The sequence below is a fragment of the Schistocerca nitens genome, chromosome 2 (genome assembly GCF_023898315.1).
Source record: "Schistocerca nitens isolate TAMUIC-IGC-003100 chromosome 2, iqSchNite1.1, whole genome shotgun sequence".
NCBI lineage: Eukaryota > Metazoa > Arthropoda > Insecta > Orthoptera > Acrididae > Schistocerca > Schistocerca nitens.
In genome coordinates this window covers 1,155,387,511-1,155,405,165 of record NC_064615.1, presented here as the reverse complement: position 1 = coordinate 1,155,405,165, position 17,655 = coordinate 1,155,387,511, and positions in this window count along the sequence as shown.

Below are 17,655 nucleotides of genomic sequence, written 5' to 3'. Positions count from 1 at the left end.
CGGCCAGCTATTCGCACGATTCCCTTCGCCGATCTACGGAATGTTTTATGTCATCGTGTTGTTCATTTATGGCACGCACATTGGTCGACGCTTCCCCATAATAAATTGCGGGACGTGGAAGCTTTTCCCTGTGCTTGGACCTCTTCCTCCCGAACGCGTCGTCGGGAGGAGGTAATTTTAACTAGACTCCGGATAGGGCACTGTCTTTTTTGCCATCGACATCTTTTAAGCGGCGATCCTCCCCCACCATGTCCCCACTGCTCTCAGCTGTGGACAGTAAGACACCTTTTAATTGAGTGCCCTTATTTTACTCTATTACGCGCCCGTCTACAGCTGTCGCCTGATATATCTTCCATTTTAGCAGATGACACACGCTCAGCCGATCGCGTTCTCGAGTTTATTAGTGCCAGTGAGATGACGTCAGTCATTTGAAGCTTTTTTGGGGACAACCAACCCCTTTCTGTAGTGGTTTTTTTAAGCTTTCCATCTGCTTTTAGTTTCTCAATTTTTTTGAGTTTCGTTCCCATTGCTGCTGGTTTCCATTTTCGTTTTTTACCTTTTCATAAGTCACAGACCGGATGCTAATGACCATAGTAGTTTTGCGCCCTAAAACAAAAACAAAAACAAAAAAACCAGCTGATAAATCTTATACACAAATCACAAACACAAATCAGAAAAGGGGATAGTGCTTGTTTGGCAAAGCATAGATTGGGACGGAAGCTATACAGTCTCCCTTGAATCATTCCTTTTACAACACAATATGACTTTGTTGACATGAATCCACTGTGAGGCCCAACTTTATTCAAATGGAATAAACTACGACCAAGTATACCACAGACTGTGGTTCACCTGATAACAGGAACCTGTGAACACCATTTAACAAACTTACGCCGGCGCACCAGTGTTTCGCCCTTTGACTTTGATTCAGGCGGCGGCAGGAAACGGCGCGCTGTGGGCGAGGGGCGGCGCGCTCGGCAGCTGTAGTGTTCTGACGAGTCCGGGAAAATTTGCGAACTGAGCGGCCTGGCGTTCTGACTATTAGAACGCGTGAAACTTCCCTATCTGATCTCTGAAATCCCGACAGGTTTCAGTGTGAGGTGCACCCGTTCACTCTTCTGGCCAAATCGATCTGACTCACAGGCACCAAAGTGTGTGCTAGTAAACGTCAGATGGCCGACTCAGGACGAATAAGTTGACCCTCATGACCCTCCATTGTCAGTACATCTGGAAACTGCCACTGGCTCTTAGTCCACCACAAGATACAGACAACAGGTCTCACCCACTAGGGAAAAACCGGAAGTTCTCCACTAGGGAAAGACCGGACGACGACGAAGGCAAAGAACCACAACCAATTTCCGCAAAGCCCCGCTACGGGAGCCAAATTAGCAAAAACCAAACCGCCCCCACAGTGCACAAACCAATGGAATTATCCTCTATTCATTGAATCTCACCTCTTGACTGCTCTATTGGCCTGGTAATCAATCCACACACAGCTAGGGTGTTCTCGCGCTTGCTGAGTAAGCCTCCATTTTGCACATGCCGAGAGGAGCCAATCAGCGACTTCAAATTTCTCTTGTCCGAAAAAAAGATGATTTTAGACTAGGGAGATGTCGTTATCAGGGTAAGCACGGCCATGTTTTGGCGAAAAAGCATCTGCCTAGACGATGTCATATCCCTCATTTACGGGGAGGTCTAATCTTTCCACGCTAACCATTCCCAATTTCTGAAAGAATGGTGTTAAGTTTCCCATCAAATATGTTTCCGGCGCTGGCTAAATGAACATGGCGAGCTCCTGCCGTCAGTGGGGGCTACAGCCTTTCCTCCTCTAGACAGGTACACCAGCTGTTCTGTCCGTCCCATTATCTAACGTGAGAATGCACAGACCGTTATGACCTTCACACTGTTTGCACAATAGCTCAGTTGGCAGCAGTCTCTCTTACGTGACTTCCTCCACCCACTTTCTGCCAACTGGTCGCCGTCACTTGGCCGAAGAAAAATGTTTTATGAGCCGGCGCCCTTCTGTTGAGCCTGAGTAGGAGGAGGAGAGGGCTTGGGCCAGAAATCTCTCTGCAGGTACGTCCCACTGGCGCTGCTTCCCAGAGTCACTCACAAAGGCAGCTCACTGCACTCAGCATTTTGGTCCCCAACTCATCTCTCCCCTGTTCTCCGTCACCTACACTGTGGCCGCTTGGTTACCAGTTCTCTACAAGTTACACATGCAATGATAAAAACATTGTGCCCACAATTTCCCCGTGTAAAAAAGTCATAAACCACACTTAGCAAATGTAGGGGAACACCGAGATCATGACCTAAAACATGAACGTTAATCTGACTGACAGTGTTGTTAAAGTGTGAAAGTGGCATGCCACTTCTCGGCCTGTCCTGACGTTCTATGATGGTTTTCTTTGCTGCGTTATTAATAAAATCAGATTGTACTGTTTCGACGATTAGCTGGTTCTAGCTGACAAGGTCTTAATTGCTGTCGTGTTGGATTTCTTGCTTAAAAATTTCTGTTTTATGGTTTCTGTAGCCGATGAAAGTTTTCCAGTTGTTGTTGTCATTTTTGTCGTTTCTTGATGATGAGGAGGTGTTATGTGGTAATGCTATCACCGTCTCAACGTCATTGCAGTGACTAGCCATTCGCCTTGCGCACATAGTGTGATCTACTGTGGAGGTTCCAGCGTAATTGACGAAAGTAGATGAATTATTATCGAAGTGGATTACCCTGTTGTTTAGATGTGCAATGGGGAAATCGCCCTTTTTTATTATTCCTTCGAAAACCACAGTGGATCTGGCATTAAGCTCCCCTGCCCCTTGCGGGTTCGGGGGTTATAATAGGCCGTGGTATTCCTGCCTGCCGTAAGAGGCGACTAAAAGGAGTCTCCAACGTTTCGGCCTTTATGTGATGGTCGCCTGTTGGGTTTGACCTCCATGTCTCAAAATTCTTCCAAACAGCGAGCCGGTTGGGGAAGGGCGCCTTACATGGTGCATTGTGTCCATCGTGCGTTGAGACCTTTCGCCAGCTTATTCGTCGTTGCATTGCACTCCTGCCTGCTCTCCATCTCTTGGGCATGGCTACGTTCATTCGTGCCTTTTCCGCCATGCAATGTGCAGTGCCGCTTTCTGGACTGACGATGCACGTGGTTGGTTCAAATGGCTCTGAGCACTATGCGACTTAACTGCTATGGTCATCAGTCGCCTAGAACTTAGAACTAATTAAACCTAACTAACCTAAGGACATCACACACATCCATGCCCGAGGCAGGATTCGAACCTGCGACCGTAGCGGTCGCTCGGCTCCAGACTGTAGTGCCCAGAACCTCACGGCCACTCCGGCCGGCCCACATGGACTACTTCTTACATAATATCCAGCACGGTAGCCAGTCTATTGTGGCGGGGCCGCCATGTACCCTGTTGGTTGTAGCCCCCCGACAACACAGAGATCGCTCTGCTGGTGCCTGCGCTGTTAACTCTCCACGTATGCCAAGGAGAAGATGCCTATCTCCCTGGGGCATCATAACTCCCGGCGTTGGCCATCCTGCCAGGCCCTTGCTGAGGTTGGGTTGCGCTTGTGGAGAGGGCCCTTGGTCGGAATTGGTGGCATCAGGGCGGATGACCCGCAATGAAGCGTGGTACATCATCTCTCGCTGGTGACCAGCCGTCAGCAGTCTCAAAGCGTTCTCGGGCTCAATTTAACGCTCAGAAATGCGATCCCAAATCGTTCCCCTCACTGGCCACGCCGTGGGAGGAGCTTAGGTCTCAGGATGGAAGTGACAGTTATTCGCACTGGTTCCTAGCTTATAAGAGAGCTGATGGGGAGTCTTTCATGTCCACAAAGCCTCAGTTCTTCGTAGAGCATTTAGAGGACAAGTTTGGGAGGTGGAGGGCTTGTCCAAAATGCGCTCTGTTGAAAATGGCATCCTCTGCCCAGTTACGAAGGTTACTTGCTTGTGACAACTTGGGGGATGTTTCCATTACCATGACACCCCATAAGAGTTTAAATATAGTCCAGGGTATTATTTACCATAGGGACCTTCTTTTGCAGTCTGATGACGAGCTTGCGCCCCAATTTAGAGCGTCGAGGTGTTCATTTCGTCCGGAGCGTTCATCGGGGTCCAAAGGATAATCAGATTGCTACTGGTGCATTCATCTTGGCCTTTGAGGGTGATACATTACCGGAGAAGGTGAAGGTGATGGTCTACCGTTGTGATGTCAAGCCTTATATCCCTCCCCCTATGCGGTGCCTTAAGTGCTGGAAGTTCGGCCATAAGTCTTCCTGCTGTACTTCCAGCCTCACATGTCGATATTGGGGAAGCCCATCTCATACCAATATTCCATGTGCCCCACCTCCCATCTGTGTCAACTGCGGAGAGCATCATTCACCTTGCTCGCCAGACTGCAGGATCATACAGAAAGAGAAAAAATCATGGAATGTAAGACCCTGGACCGACTGACCTATACTGAGGCTAAGAGGAAATATGACCAACTAGATTTTGTTCGAATGACATCTTCACATGCTGCTACTACAACAACTGTGTTAGCCCCATCAGCTCAGCGAATTCCAGCCAAATCGCCGAGCTGTATAACTCCACATGCCTCCTTTCCTATGGGGTGCACTACCCACCCTGTTGCTCCTGCACCGCCTACCTCAGGAGCAACACCCCACCACCCATCGCGGACGTCTGTCCCTGCTTCTAAGCCGGACAACTGTCCAACTTCTTCGGCTCCACTCGCGCGCAAGGGGCCCCTTGGGTCCCAGGTTTCCACAAGCGGGAAGGATGACGCCCAACAGTGGCATAATTTCCCATTGGCAGCTGGTCGTAGGGCTTCATGATCCTCCTCCATCCCGGAGTCAGAATTGGTGAAACAGCGAGAGAAATCCAAGAAAAAGACCTCTAAGACCAAGGTACTTGCGGTGGCAACCTACCCCCCCCCCCCCCCCAGTCACAACCTCCAAGCTCTGCGTCTGAGGTGGAGATTCTGACGTCCGCTGAGGACCTAGATCTCGCCGGTCCCTCAGACACAATGGATAGCACTTGCACAGGTGCTCAGTAGGTGGCAGCAGGTGACCCAGCGGCGTAATCTGCCTCCCCAGTCCCTTCACGACTTTCTCGGTCATGGACAATGTCATCCTCCAGTGGAACTGCAGCAGTTTTTTCCACCATCTTGCTGAACGACAACGTCTCAGCCTTCACCCTTTCCTCTGCAATGCTCTTCAGGAAACTTGGAGTGTGTGTGTTTGAGGTTTACGGGCGCTAAACAGCGTGGTCATCAGCGCCCAAACGCATAAAAACAGGAACACATTCAGTGAAGGGACTAAGACGGACAGCGAACAAGGAGAACGGCTAAAAGACACAGACCTGACGCAGTTCAAAATCCTCACATACAGAGGCAAAACAAGAGGAGAAGAAACGCACTAAAAAAGGAAAGGAAACACAAGGAAGGGAGGACAGAAACCGAAGGGAAACAAGGAGGTAATCGTGACTGGCTGACCTCTTACCTAAAACCTGGGTGAGACAGTCACCCAGCAGCACATTAAAACCCTCTCCCTAAAATCCGAAGCAACAAGAGGTGGCCCTCACACGTCTTCGGATCGGGCACTATCCTCTCACACATAGCTTTTTATTGCGGTGGGAGGATCCTCCGTTTTGTGATGTGCACATCTCTGTCCAGCACATTTTAACAGACTGCATTTTATACCGTGATGCAAGGGCAGAAGCACAAGTTGATGGGGATCTGACCTGTGTTTTAGCTAATGATGAGACGTGTGTGTCTAGGGTTTTTAAGTTTTGTGATGTGTCTGGACTCAGGCCTAAACTTTTAGGCTGGAGGTGTTAGTGTATTGCAGAGTGGCTGACTCCTCCCCTTTTTTCCTTGCGGTCAGCCAGCCACTTCCATCTGCTACATTGTTTTAGCTCCCTCTACAATTTTCTTCCTGTGTTCTCCATGTTTTACTGCTGATACCATGCTTCATCCCACGCTTCGGTGTGGGTGAGCACATGTTTTTCCACGATTTTTCCCCGTGTTTTATGTTCGGTTTTATATTACTGTTCTGAGTTTTTTTCTTGACACCTGTCTCACTATGTTACTGAACTGGCGCTGAAGACCTTGCTGTCGTGCGCCCAAAAACCCATCTACTACTACTACTACAGATCCTGTTCTGGAATGAAGACGGGATCAACAACAAAAGGGCAGAATTTGCCGCGCTCATGGAGCGTAAGGGTATCCTTATCGCACTACTGAGCGAAACGAAGCTCAAACCACGCAACCAACTAAACTTCACCGGCTACTGCGTCTATCGTACCGACCGACCGGACGGCTCCGGTCACGGCGGAACAGCCATCATCATACACAAAGACATAGAACACAAAAAACATAGTGCTCCCTGAACTTGAAAAACTAGAGGCAACCGCCGTCAGGGTCATGTTCAACGGAGCCTACACTACACTGGTGTCAGTATACAACAGCCCTAAAAACATCAAAACACGCGACATCAGCACAATACTCAACATATCACCGCGCGTAATAGCCGCTGGAAATCTTAACGCAAAACACCCGGACTGGAACTCACGAATACGAAACTCCAACAGCAAGAAACTATACGAACACGCACTAGGACGAAACTACATCACACTAGCGCCGACTTAACCGACGCACATTCCCTACCGGAGGGGACACAGGCCAGACGTGTTAGACATGGCCCTCATCACGGGCATAACAACGACACTCAACGTTGCCGTTGAAAACGATCTGCCCTCAAATCACCAACCCGTTATACTTTACATTGAAGAAACACTGCAGCACATGGAACAACGCAGGCTGTTAGACTACAGGCGCGCGAATTGGACGCAGTTCAAGGAAACGCTTGACAGTCGCAACCCACCCACCCACGCGATTAACGAGACAGCCCAAATTGACGAGGCAGTTGAAACTCTCACCGGTGCCTTCCAGGACGCAATAGTAGACACCATACCAATCCGCACGCCACAACAACACAGTGCTGCCCTGCCCCAGGAAATCCTGGGTCTAATGTCAATGAGGAACCGCCTCAGGAGACATTGGCAGCGTACCAGGCGCCAGCACTTCAAACAGCACATTAACAGGCTCCAGGGTATAATCCAGGAAAATAATACAAACATTTAAGACACAACAGTGGGACCAGAAACTCGAAGGGCTGGACACCACGCGACCTGGCGTGTGGCAGCTAGCCCGACACTTCACCAGGGAAAAACTGTACACCCCCACGTTACAAGGGCCCGACGGACCAGCGTATTCTGCGGAAGAAAAATCGGAACTGATGGCCCTCACACTCGCAGCGTCATTCACACCGAACCTGGATCCCTCAGACCCAGCGGACCAGGAGGTCACACGCATCTTGGCCCAACCAGTGCGCAAAATCATCCGACAAGCTAGTACAGCTGAAGTAAAATGGGCCATCATGCATACCACCGCTAGGAAGGCCCCTGGTCACGATGGCATTCAAAACCGTGTCCTCCAGGAGTTCACAGACAAAGCTGTAGACTACCTAACACACATCACGAATGCCATACTCAAGTACCAACACTTTCCCACCTTTTGGAAGACGTCCGAGGTCCTGATGTTCAGGAAGCCGGGGAAAGACCACTCCCTTCCACAAAATTACCGACACATCAGTCTGCTGAGCGCACTCAGCAAGATCGTTGAGAAGGTAATATTAAAATGACTCACCAGGCACTGTATCACAAACGACACCCTGAGACTGGAGCAATTCGGTTTCAAGAATCACCACTCAACAACACAACAACTCCTCTGCGTTGTTGAATACATAACACACGGATACAACACAAACTAGGCAACTGGGACGGTGTTCCTGGACATCGAAAAGGCTTTCGATCGTCTATGGCACAACGGCCTAATACGCAAACTTAGCGACGCAGGGTTCCCCGACGGGCTCGTACGTCTCATACACTCATATCTCACGGACAGGAGTTTCAACACCGACGTGCAGGGCAAACAATCGACACGACATGGTATACAGGCAGGAGTACCCCAAGGAAGTATTCTAGGGATCTTACTGTTTCACCTCTACATTAACGACCTCTCAGCTACACACAACACGACGGTAGTAATCTACGCAGATGACACCGCCATCCTTGCGCAAGATTGGAAGCCGTCTAACATTAACTCACGACTACAGACTGCACTCAGTACGGCGGAGCCTTGGCTGGTGAAATGGCGTGTTAGAGTAAACGTCGACAAGCGCGAGGCCGTTCTGTTCACTAGAAGACCGAAGCAACTGCGCAAACATCAGCACTCCATCCCAATAACACTACACACACGCCCAATACGTTTCCGCGAGAAGGTCAAATACCTCGGTGTCTGGCTGGACAGGAAACTACTCTGGGGGGACCACATTCAACACGTGACCAACAAAGCTAACGTGAGGCTCAAACAACTCTACCCTATGCATAACAGGCGTAGCACATTTAACAGGAGGGTTTCTAGGTCCATGTATCTGACACTTATTCGACCCCTGAGGACGTACGCAGCCTCTGAACATGGTCCAGGGTATTATATTCCACAGGGATCTTCTTCTGCAGTCCGACGATGAACTACGCGCCAACCTAGAACGACGAGGTGTTCACTTCGTCCGGCGCGTCCATCGGGGTCCGAGGGATAATCAGGTAGCCACCGGACCGGTGCCTTCATCTTGGCCTTCGAGGGTGATGTCATACCCGAAAAGGTTAAGGTGATGGTTTACCGTTGTGATGTGAAGCCATATATTCCTCCTCCGATGCGGTGTTTTAAATGCTGGAAGTTTGGGCACATGTCATCCCTCTGTACTTCCGGCTTCACGTTTCGAGATTGTGGACGCCCATCCCATCCCAATACTCCATGTGCCCCGCCTCCTATCTGTGTTAACTGCGGAGAACACCATCCCCCCTGCTCACTGGACTGAAGGATATTCCAGAAAGAAAGGAAGATAATGGAATATAATACCCTGGACCACCTGACCTACACCGAGGCAAGGCAGAAATATTAGCGGCTACATCCTGTGCCAATGACATCCACCTATGCCGCTGCTGCAACACCGGTTCGAACCTCTAGATTGTTGTCACATACAGTTGGATCTCAGCTCTGTCAGAATTCACCGGCTCCCTTGGTTGTGGGGGGCACTTCACTCCCTGTTGCTCCTGCTCCATCTAATTCAGGAGCAACTCCACCCCAACCATCGGGGACATCTGTTCCCCCTTCCCAGTCGGAGAAGCGTGAGCCTTCTTCGGCACCTCTCGCCAGGAATGGGTCCCTTGGGGCCCTCCCTCCCATCCCAGGCTTTGCCCAATGCCAAAGCGGTGACCCGCAAATATCTCAAACAACCACCGGCCGCTAGTCGTAGGGCGTCACGGTCGCCATCAGTCCCTGAGACTGACCCAGTGAGGCCCTTCCCGCCAGTAACACCAAAGAAACAGCACGCAAAGCAGTCCAAGAAAAAGGCTCCCAAGAATTCTGACATTGCGGTGGCGCCTGTCCCACTGCAATCTGCCAACTATGCGTCTGAGGATAAGGTGAAGATTCTGGCGTCCACTGAGGACCTGGGTCTCGCCAGTCCCTCATACGCGACAGATAACTGTTGCACAGGTAGTGACTCGGTAGCAGCAGGGATCCATGAGCCGTAATCTGCCTCCCCAGTCCATTCACACCTTTCTCAGCCATGGACAATACTATCCTCCAGTGGAACTGCAGCGGTTTCTTCCACCATCTAGCTGAGCTCCGACAACTTATCAGCCTTCACCCTTTCTTCCGTATTGCTCTTCAGGAAACTTGGTTTCCAGCAATGCGAAACCCCACCCTCCATGGCTATTGGGGTTATTATAAGAACCGGGCAGCTTATGAAAGGATGTCTGGTGGCGTCTGCATCTATGTTCTTAACTCTCTTCAAAGCGTGTCTGTCCCTCTACAAACACATTTAGAGGCCGTCGCTGTTCGGGTGTGGACCTCACAGGCTGTTACCGTCTGCAGTCTTTACCTTCCACCGGACGGTGATGTCGCACAGCATGTCCTGGCTGCGCTTATAGCCCAATTGCCGCCAGCTTTCTTGTTATTGGGCGACTTCAACGCCTATAACCCTCTGTGGGGTGGGTCAGTGGCGACAAGTAGAGGCGCTACCATTGAGCATTTATTGGCACAGCTCGATCTTTCGATTTTAAATGATGGTTCCTTAACACATTTCAGTGTGGCACATGGCACGTACTCCACCATTGACCTTTCGATCTGCAGCCCTAGCCTCTTACCGTCTGTCCAATGGAGAGTGCATGACGACCTGTGTGGTAGTGACCACTTTCTGATTTTTCTGTCACTGCCACAGCGTCAGTCTTCTGGGTGCCCTTGCAGGTGGGCTATGAATAAGGCTGACTGGGACTTGTTTTCCTCCATTGCCGCTATTGAGCCTCTCTCTAATGATGACATTGATGCGGTGGTTCAATCGGTCACCACTGGCATCGTTACTGCCGCCGAATCTGCCATTCCCCGTTCTTCTGGGTCCCCTCGGCGGCGGACTGTGCCTTGGTGGTCGCCTGAGATCGCTGAAGCGATTAAAGATCGCCGGCGGGCGCTCCAGCGTCACAACCGCCATCCCTCCATCGAACACCTCATCGCCTTCAAACGACTGCGTGCGCGGGCCCGCCGCCTTATCCGCCAACGCAAGCAGGAGTGCTGGGAGCGGTATGTGTCCACCATTGGCCTCCATGCCACTCCATCGCAGGTCTGGGCCAAAATTCGACGCCTCTATGGCTATCAGACCCCTGTCAGCGTCCCTGCGCTCTCACTGAATGGATCAGTTTGTACTGACTCCGACGTAATTACCATCCGCTTGGCAGAGCATTTGCTCTGAGTTCCGCTTCTGCCAATTACCCACGGACCTTCCACTCCATTAAAGAGCGGATGGAACGTCGGAGACTTTCATTTCGCACCCACCATCCTGAATTCTACAATGTTCCACTCAGTGAGTGTGAATTTCCCAGTGCCCTAGCCGCTTGCCCTGATACCACTCCTGGGCCAGATCACATCCACTGTCAGATGCTGAAAAGCCTTTCAGTTTACTGCCAGCGACGGCTCCTCGACCTTTACAACCGTATTTGGGTCAAGGGTGAGTTTCCGTCGCAATGGCGGGAAAGTATTGTTATCCCCATTCTGAAACCAGGCAAGAAACCTTTGGAGGTGGACACCTACCGTCCCATTAGCCTCACCAACGTTCTTTGCAAGTTGCTTGAACGGATGGTGAGCCGGCGCTTGAATTGGGTACTGGAGTCTCGGGGCCTTCTGGCTCTGTGTCAGTGTGGGTTCCGTAAAGGCCGCTCCGCCGCCGACAATCAGGTGAGCCTGGAGTCGGCCATCCGTACTGCCTTTGCCCGCCGTCAGCACCTGGTCGCTGTCTTTTTCGACATGCAGAAGGCGTACGATACAACATGGCGTCATCACATCCTCTCTACGCTTCATGGATGGGGTCTTATGGGCCCTCTGCCGATTTTTGTCAGAAATTTTCTGTCGTCTCGTACCTTCCGCGTGCAAGTCGCGGCCTCCCATAGTTCCTCCCGAGTTCAGGAGAACGGTGTGCCGCAGGGATCTGGTTTTAAGTGTCTGCCTGATTTTAACAGCCATTAACGGGCTCGCTGCGGCGGTGGGAACGTCTGTCTCAGCGTCCTTGTATGCTGACGACTTCTGCCTTTACTACAGCTCTATTGGCATTGCAGCTGCTGAACGTCAGCTACAGGGCGCTATCCGTAAGGCGCAGTCTTGGGCTGTAGCTCATGGGTTCCAGTTTTCGGCAGCCAAGACCTGCGTTATGCATTTCTGCTGGCGACGCACTGTCCACCCGGAGTCACGGCTTTATCTTGACGGCGAACTACTAGCAGTGGTGGAGTCACATAGGTTTTTGGGTGTGGTTTTTAATGCCCGGTTGACTTGGCTGCCTCATATTCGGCAGCTTAAACAGATGTGTTGGCGGCATCTAAATGCACTGCGATGTTTGAGCCACACCTGCTGGGGCACCGACCGATCTACCCTGTTACGGCTCTACCAGGCGTTAATCCAGTCCCGACTGGATTATGGGAGCCTGGCTTATGGCTCAGCATCCCCATCTGCGTTGCAGGTGCTGGACACAATCCTCCACAGCGGGATACGCCTTGCCACTGGTTCTTTCCGGACCAGCCCAGCGGACAGCATACTTGTGCAGGCGGGTGTCCCTCCACTGCACTTACGGCGCCAACGTTTGCTGGCCACTTATGCTGGCCATGATTTCAGCTTGCCCAGGCATCCTAACTATACTGTTCCCACAGTCGGTTGTCCATCTCCAAGAACGTCGGCCCTGGTCCGCATCAGAGAGCTTCTCTCCGGGCTTGGGGTTTTCCCATTTCCACCTCCTTTCCGGACCCCTCTGCGTAAACCCCAGTGATGTGTGCCTTGCCCTCGCCTTCAGCTTGAATTGGCACAGGGCCCGAAGGACTCAGTCCCTCCGGAGGCCTTCCGCCGCCGCTTTCTTTCCATCCTCGCAACGTATTACGGCTCTGGCATTGTTTACACTGACGGCTCGATGGTTGCTGGTCGTGTTGGTTATGCGCTAACTCTAGGGGACCATTCTGAACAACGTTCATTGCCGGCTGGCTGCAGCGTTTACACTGCTGAGCTGGTCGCCATCTTTCGTACCCTAGAGTATATCCGCTCCTGCTCAGGTGAGTCCTTCGTGATCTGTAGCGATTCCCTGAGCGGTTTACGAGCTCTCGACCAGTGTTTCCCTCGTTCTCGTCTGGTGATGGTTATCCTGGGGTCCCTGCATACTCTTGCCCGTTGCGGCCGCTCTGTGGTCTTTGTGTGGACCCCAGGCAATTGTGGGATACCCGGCAATGAAAATGTTGACCGCCTGGTGAAAGAGGCCACCAGTGCACCATCTCTGGACAATGGCCTCTCGGAGACTGATTTGAGGGCAGTCTTAAGCCGCAAAGTTATCTCGCTTTGGGACGCTGAATTGCGCGGTCTGGTCACCCCTAACAAACTCCGTGCCGTTAAGGAGACGACGACTGTGTGGCGCTCCTCCTTGCGAGTCTCTCGCTAGGAGTCTGTCGTCCTCTGCCGACTGCGCATTGGGCACACACGGATGACCCACGGCCACTTACTGCGCCGTGAGGAACCCCCCCCCCCCCCCCTCTCCTCTATGTCGCTGCGGATCCGTTTTGTCTTTGGTCCACATTTTGTTGGACTCTCCACTTTTAGCTGTGCTCAGGCAGACGTTTGCTCTGCCTAACACGCTCTCTGCCCTTTTAATAGGTGACTCTGCCATGGTGGACTTCGTTTTGCGTTTTATTCAGGCAGGGGGTTTCATCGTTTAATCTGAGTGTTGATGTTTTTTAGTGTTGATTCTGACTTTTAGCCTCTGATTTTAAACTGAGTTTTTAATGTGTTCTTGGTGGTTGGCTTTTCTTTTTTTTTTCTCTATGGTCGGCCAAACACCGTCACACTCTGTGTGTTTTAATTTGTTTTGTCTGATCCCTGTCGGAGTATTTCTTGTCCTGTTTCGTCTGCCGTCTTTCCTGTTGTTAGTTTTTTATTCTGTTTGGGTGGTTTTAGTTTTTTGGAAAAAGGGACCGATGACCGTAGCAGTCTGGTCCCTTTAATCCCACAAACCAACTCTATCAGGTGTTAATATTTTGAAGTGGCAGGTGAAAGAAAAAATATACTGGAGTAGGCAGAAGGAATTTTCAAAACAGTATCTGAATTTCACTGGCATCAAATTATCTTCATTTTCTCACTGTTAGAACAACAAGTTTAGTGACATTATATAATGGCTGCCAATTCCACCCACCAGTGAAATAGGATATATGCTAAACATTTTACAAGAAATTGGAAGTTACAAATGTCTTATGAAACATCGAGACATTATTTTGAACTAAGAGATGGAACTACAAAAAATCCATCGAAGATTTCACCAATGTTAATTTAAATGTTTAATTTTAAAATACATTCCTTTCTTCAGATAATGTGTTAACATTGATGAAATTATTTACAGGTGAAATTATGTAATCTGTGTTAAGGTCAAATTAATCATTATCTTTGGATGTAAAGCCCACTGCCCTGAAATCTACACAATAATCAAATTTATATGCTGATTACCACTGGCATAGAAGAAGATAATTATATAACTTACTTAAGAATGTCTTTGACATAAGCTATTAAGTCAGTTTATCTAACCTGAAAGAAAATGCAGTCGTATGTTAACTAACAAGAAACACTAATCATTCAACGTAAATCTATTTGGAAAGATGTTTTGTCTTCTGTATTGCCAGTAGCGCTAATGATGGACAGTTACGCTCCTTACTATAACAGCAAAGAGTAAATAAAGATGTTCCCTACTGCTAAGTTTATGCCAGTCAGCCCCAGTCAGTCACCAGCCCGGATGGCCCACACGTTTAGTAACCCAATGCAAACCATCCTTTTGCCAGTTCAGTTTTTACAATCACCATCTCACAGTATGTACATAAAATAGTCCCAGAGACGTACCCATTTGTTAAATTTAACTGTATCACAGTAGTCATATCACCACAAAAGGCTCCTAATCATTGTCTTCCCGTAGAATCCAAGTTCTTACACACCAAAAATTAGTTCCTTGCCTCACAAATATCGGAAATCTTTTTCTTCTAACTTTATTCCCTATTCTGCTCTGATCATGATTCCTTACTTGTTGCTGCCAGCAGTCTCCAGAATCAGCAACTTCATTCATTACGCAAATACCTGGAATAATTAGATGAAAAATGGATGTGAAGAATCTGAACGCAGTACAAAACTATTCTTGATTTTGAGTAATGCACGTACGCCGAAAGATGTTTAAGCAACATAATAATCAAAGAATCTTAAGTGTAAATTGATGGAAAACTCTTCCATGTTGGTAGATTTATCGCTTCGGATCTCAACAGATTTCTATATCTAACAAATGTTGTGGCTAGGGAAAGCATTTTAACAGTGATAAATGAGAATCAGGTAGAATTCATTAATTACGCTGCAACGATAGAAAACTGGAAAACTGATAAATTCAGTGCCTTGATGCAGAGGTCCATCGATAATAGGTACTTTTTTCACCTCAAAATTATCTCTTATTACCAAATGAAGAACGTTTCTTATTAAGTCCGTCCTTACCTGTATATACTCGTAAGATAAAATCCGGTTTCTGTCGGCGTGATTCCTTTCTTTGTACAATAAAAGTTAGTTAAATTCGTACTGATATTCTCAACTCGATGTTTCTGTCATCAAGCGTTTCGATCTTTCGACGTCCATCACTGTCAATACAGAGCTTTACAACTACTGTTTACTGATATCAGTTGCTCCAATTCAGATTCTGGTATTCACAAGCACAAAAATTCAATTTTGGTAGTAAATAGGGTAGTAAAATTATCGCTAAAAAAGTGAACATAAAATCTCAAATTCTGACATTAACTGAAGCTAGCAGCACATAAATATGCAACACATCAACTGCACTGGCGTAATAACATCAGAAAACTGGCACTGGGAAGAAGTTACGTCAGCACGAAACGTTTGGAGTAGAAAAAAAAAATTCAAAAAAGAGGATCTAATGTCATGTGAAGTAATGATGTTCCGTATGTAACTGGCTGTTAACATTGTTAATAATAACTGTTCCTCAGCAAAGCTACAAGAGGAACACGTAAGACACAATACCCTTATTATCTGGGGAAGAATGTTTGTTTGAATCTCGTTAAACATCCAGAGCTCACCGTATCATAATTGTGTTTCAAGCACAGGAAATCCCACTTCTAATGCCCAGCGGTGTACAGTGTGACTGTTCGGTAAGTAGCATCTACCTACTGGTTGTTTTCTTATTTTTACACTTGGTTTCTCATCTACGGAACAACCAAGACATTTGTCGCAATGGTCTTTTAATCTTGTTAGTATCAGTTTCGTAGATTGTAGGCAGGATTTAAATATATGACGCCAAAATCCAAACAACATTCTCAACTCACTTTGGGTTTCGTTTAACGTAAGTACGTTTATTGATTCCTCTTTGAGGTTGAATTATCACAGCAATAGGGCTAAAGTTTCTCGAATTTACTGGCTAAAACTGTGCACGACATTATCTAGCATGTATTCCTAGAAAGCTACCAAAGCTTCTTTTATGTCCAGTCACCTGTGTTCAAACTTAAATAGTTCCACAATAGCTAAACTTCGTGAAATTTTTCTATGTCCAGCTCACCCTAAGATTGTTCAACATGCAAATACTTGAAGCTCCGAACACTCGCTAACTCGTGGAAATATTCTGTGTTAAATCTTTCCAACTTGCGAGTATTATTACAACTTCAAAACGCAGACAAACGTGAAAATATACCACTCTGAGATTGTCACATTTGCAAGAATTATTGCAATTTCGAAAACCCACTAACTCGAGACAGTATTCTAAGACTACATGATCTGTTTATCAAAAATTTTGCATTTAAGCTGCAAAGCGTGTAGTTCACGTCAGCCTTGGCCTGGAATCGACATGGTGTAGGACGCAAGTAATATTTTTTAAGGTGGCTGTTATTTTAATGAACACTGCAGCGACTGTCGAATCAATACAGAAGGGTAAAAGCCAGTCGTTTTATTTGCTCCAATTTTTCTTTGTTTGTGTACTTCAATATTTCGTATTTTCTCACTCCCTTTGCTGTCAATGTTATATTTTACCGTCTTTCATGCTATCGGAAATAATTATCTAAGCCGGCCGGTGTGGCCGTGCGGTTCTAGGCGCTACAGTCTGAAGCCGGGCTACCGCTACGGTCGCAGGTTCGAATCCTGCCTCGGGCATGGATGTGTGTGATGTCCTTAGGTTAGTTAGGTTTAATCAGTTCTAAGTTCTAGGCGACTGATGACCTCAGAAGTTAAGTGGCATGGTGCTAAGAGCCACTTGAACCCATAATTATCTAACGATTATGTAGCACAACACATGCTCATAGTCATGTCACGAGAGAAACACAATTGGCAGGGAACTAACAGGTTGAGAGTTAGCATTTTCAGTGCATGCGATGAGAACCTCTTACTGGGTCACAGTGACGATTGTTACGACACTTATTTTGCTATTATTTATTTGCTGGCAATTTTTAGTCAATTATTTTAGCTCTAAAATACAACATACATTACATGCGAAAATTCTCATAGAAAATGTAATGTATTAAGATACAGTGTAAAATGTATTCATTTTTGTACCTATCCTTATTACAAAACAGCAAAATGTCTCCTGGCCACAGTTGCAGTGTATCTATCCAGAGGCTTCCAGTGGTAACAAAAATCGATTACCAACGTTTAATACAATTATTAACACATGTAAGCAGTTTAAAATGCTATCACATTATAATCATTAAGAAAGATATGAGTACTGTTACATTAAATGTTTATGATAGTAAGTAAAGCATTAACTCATTTGTAAAGTAAAATTACTTGTAATGGAAATAAAGTAGTTTACTTCTTATGGATTGCACCTCTGACACGCAATTTTTCAGATTCAGAACTCAGAAAGCACACTACGTGCTAACGTTCTACAGTACTCCCCCTCATTGCTACACCACAGGTGCTATTAAGAATTCTACATCACACTGAGCCTCAGTGGTCTAGTGAGTAATTTAACAGCTCGTTGATGCCGACCTA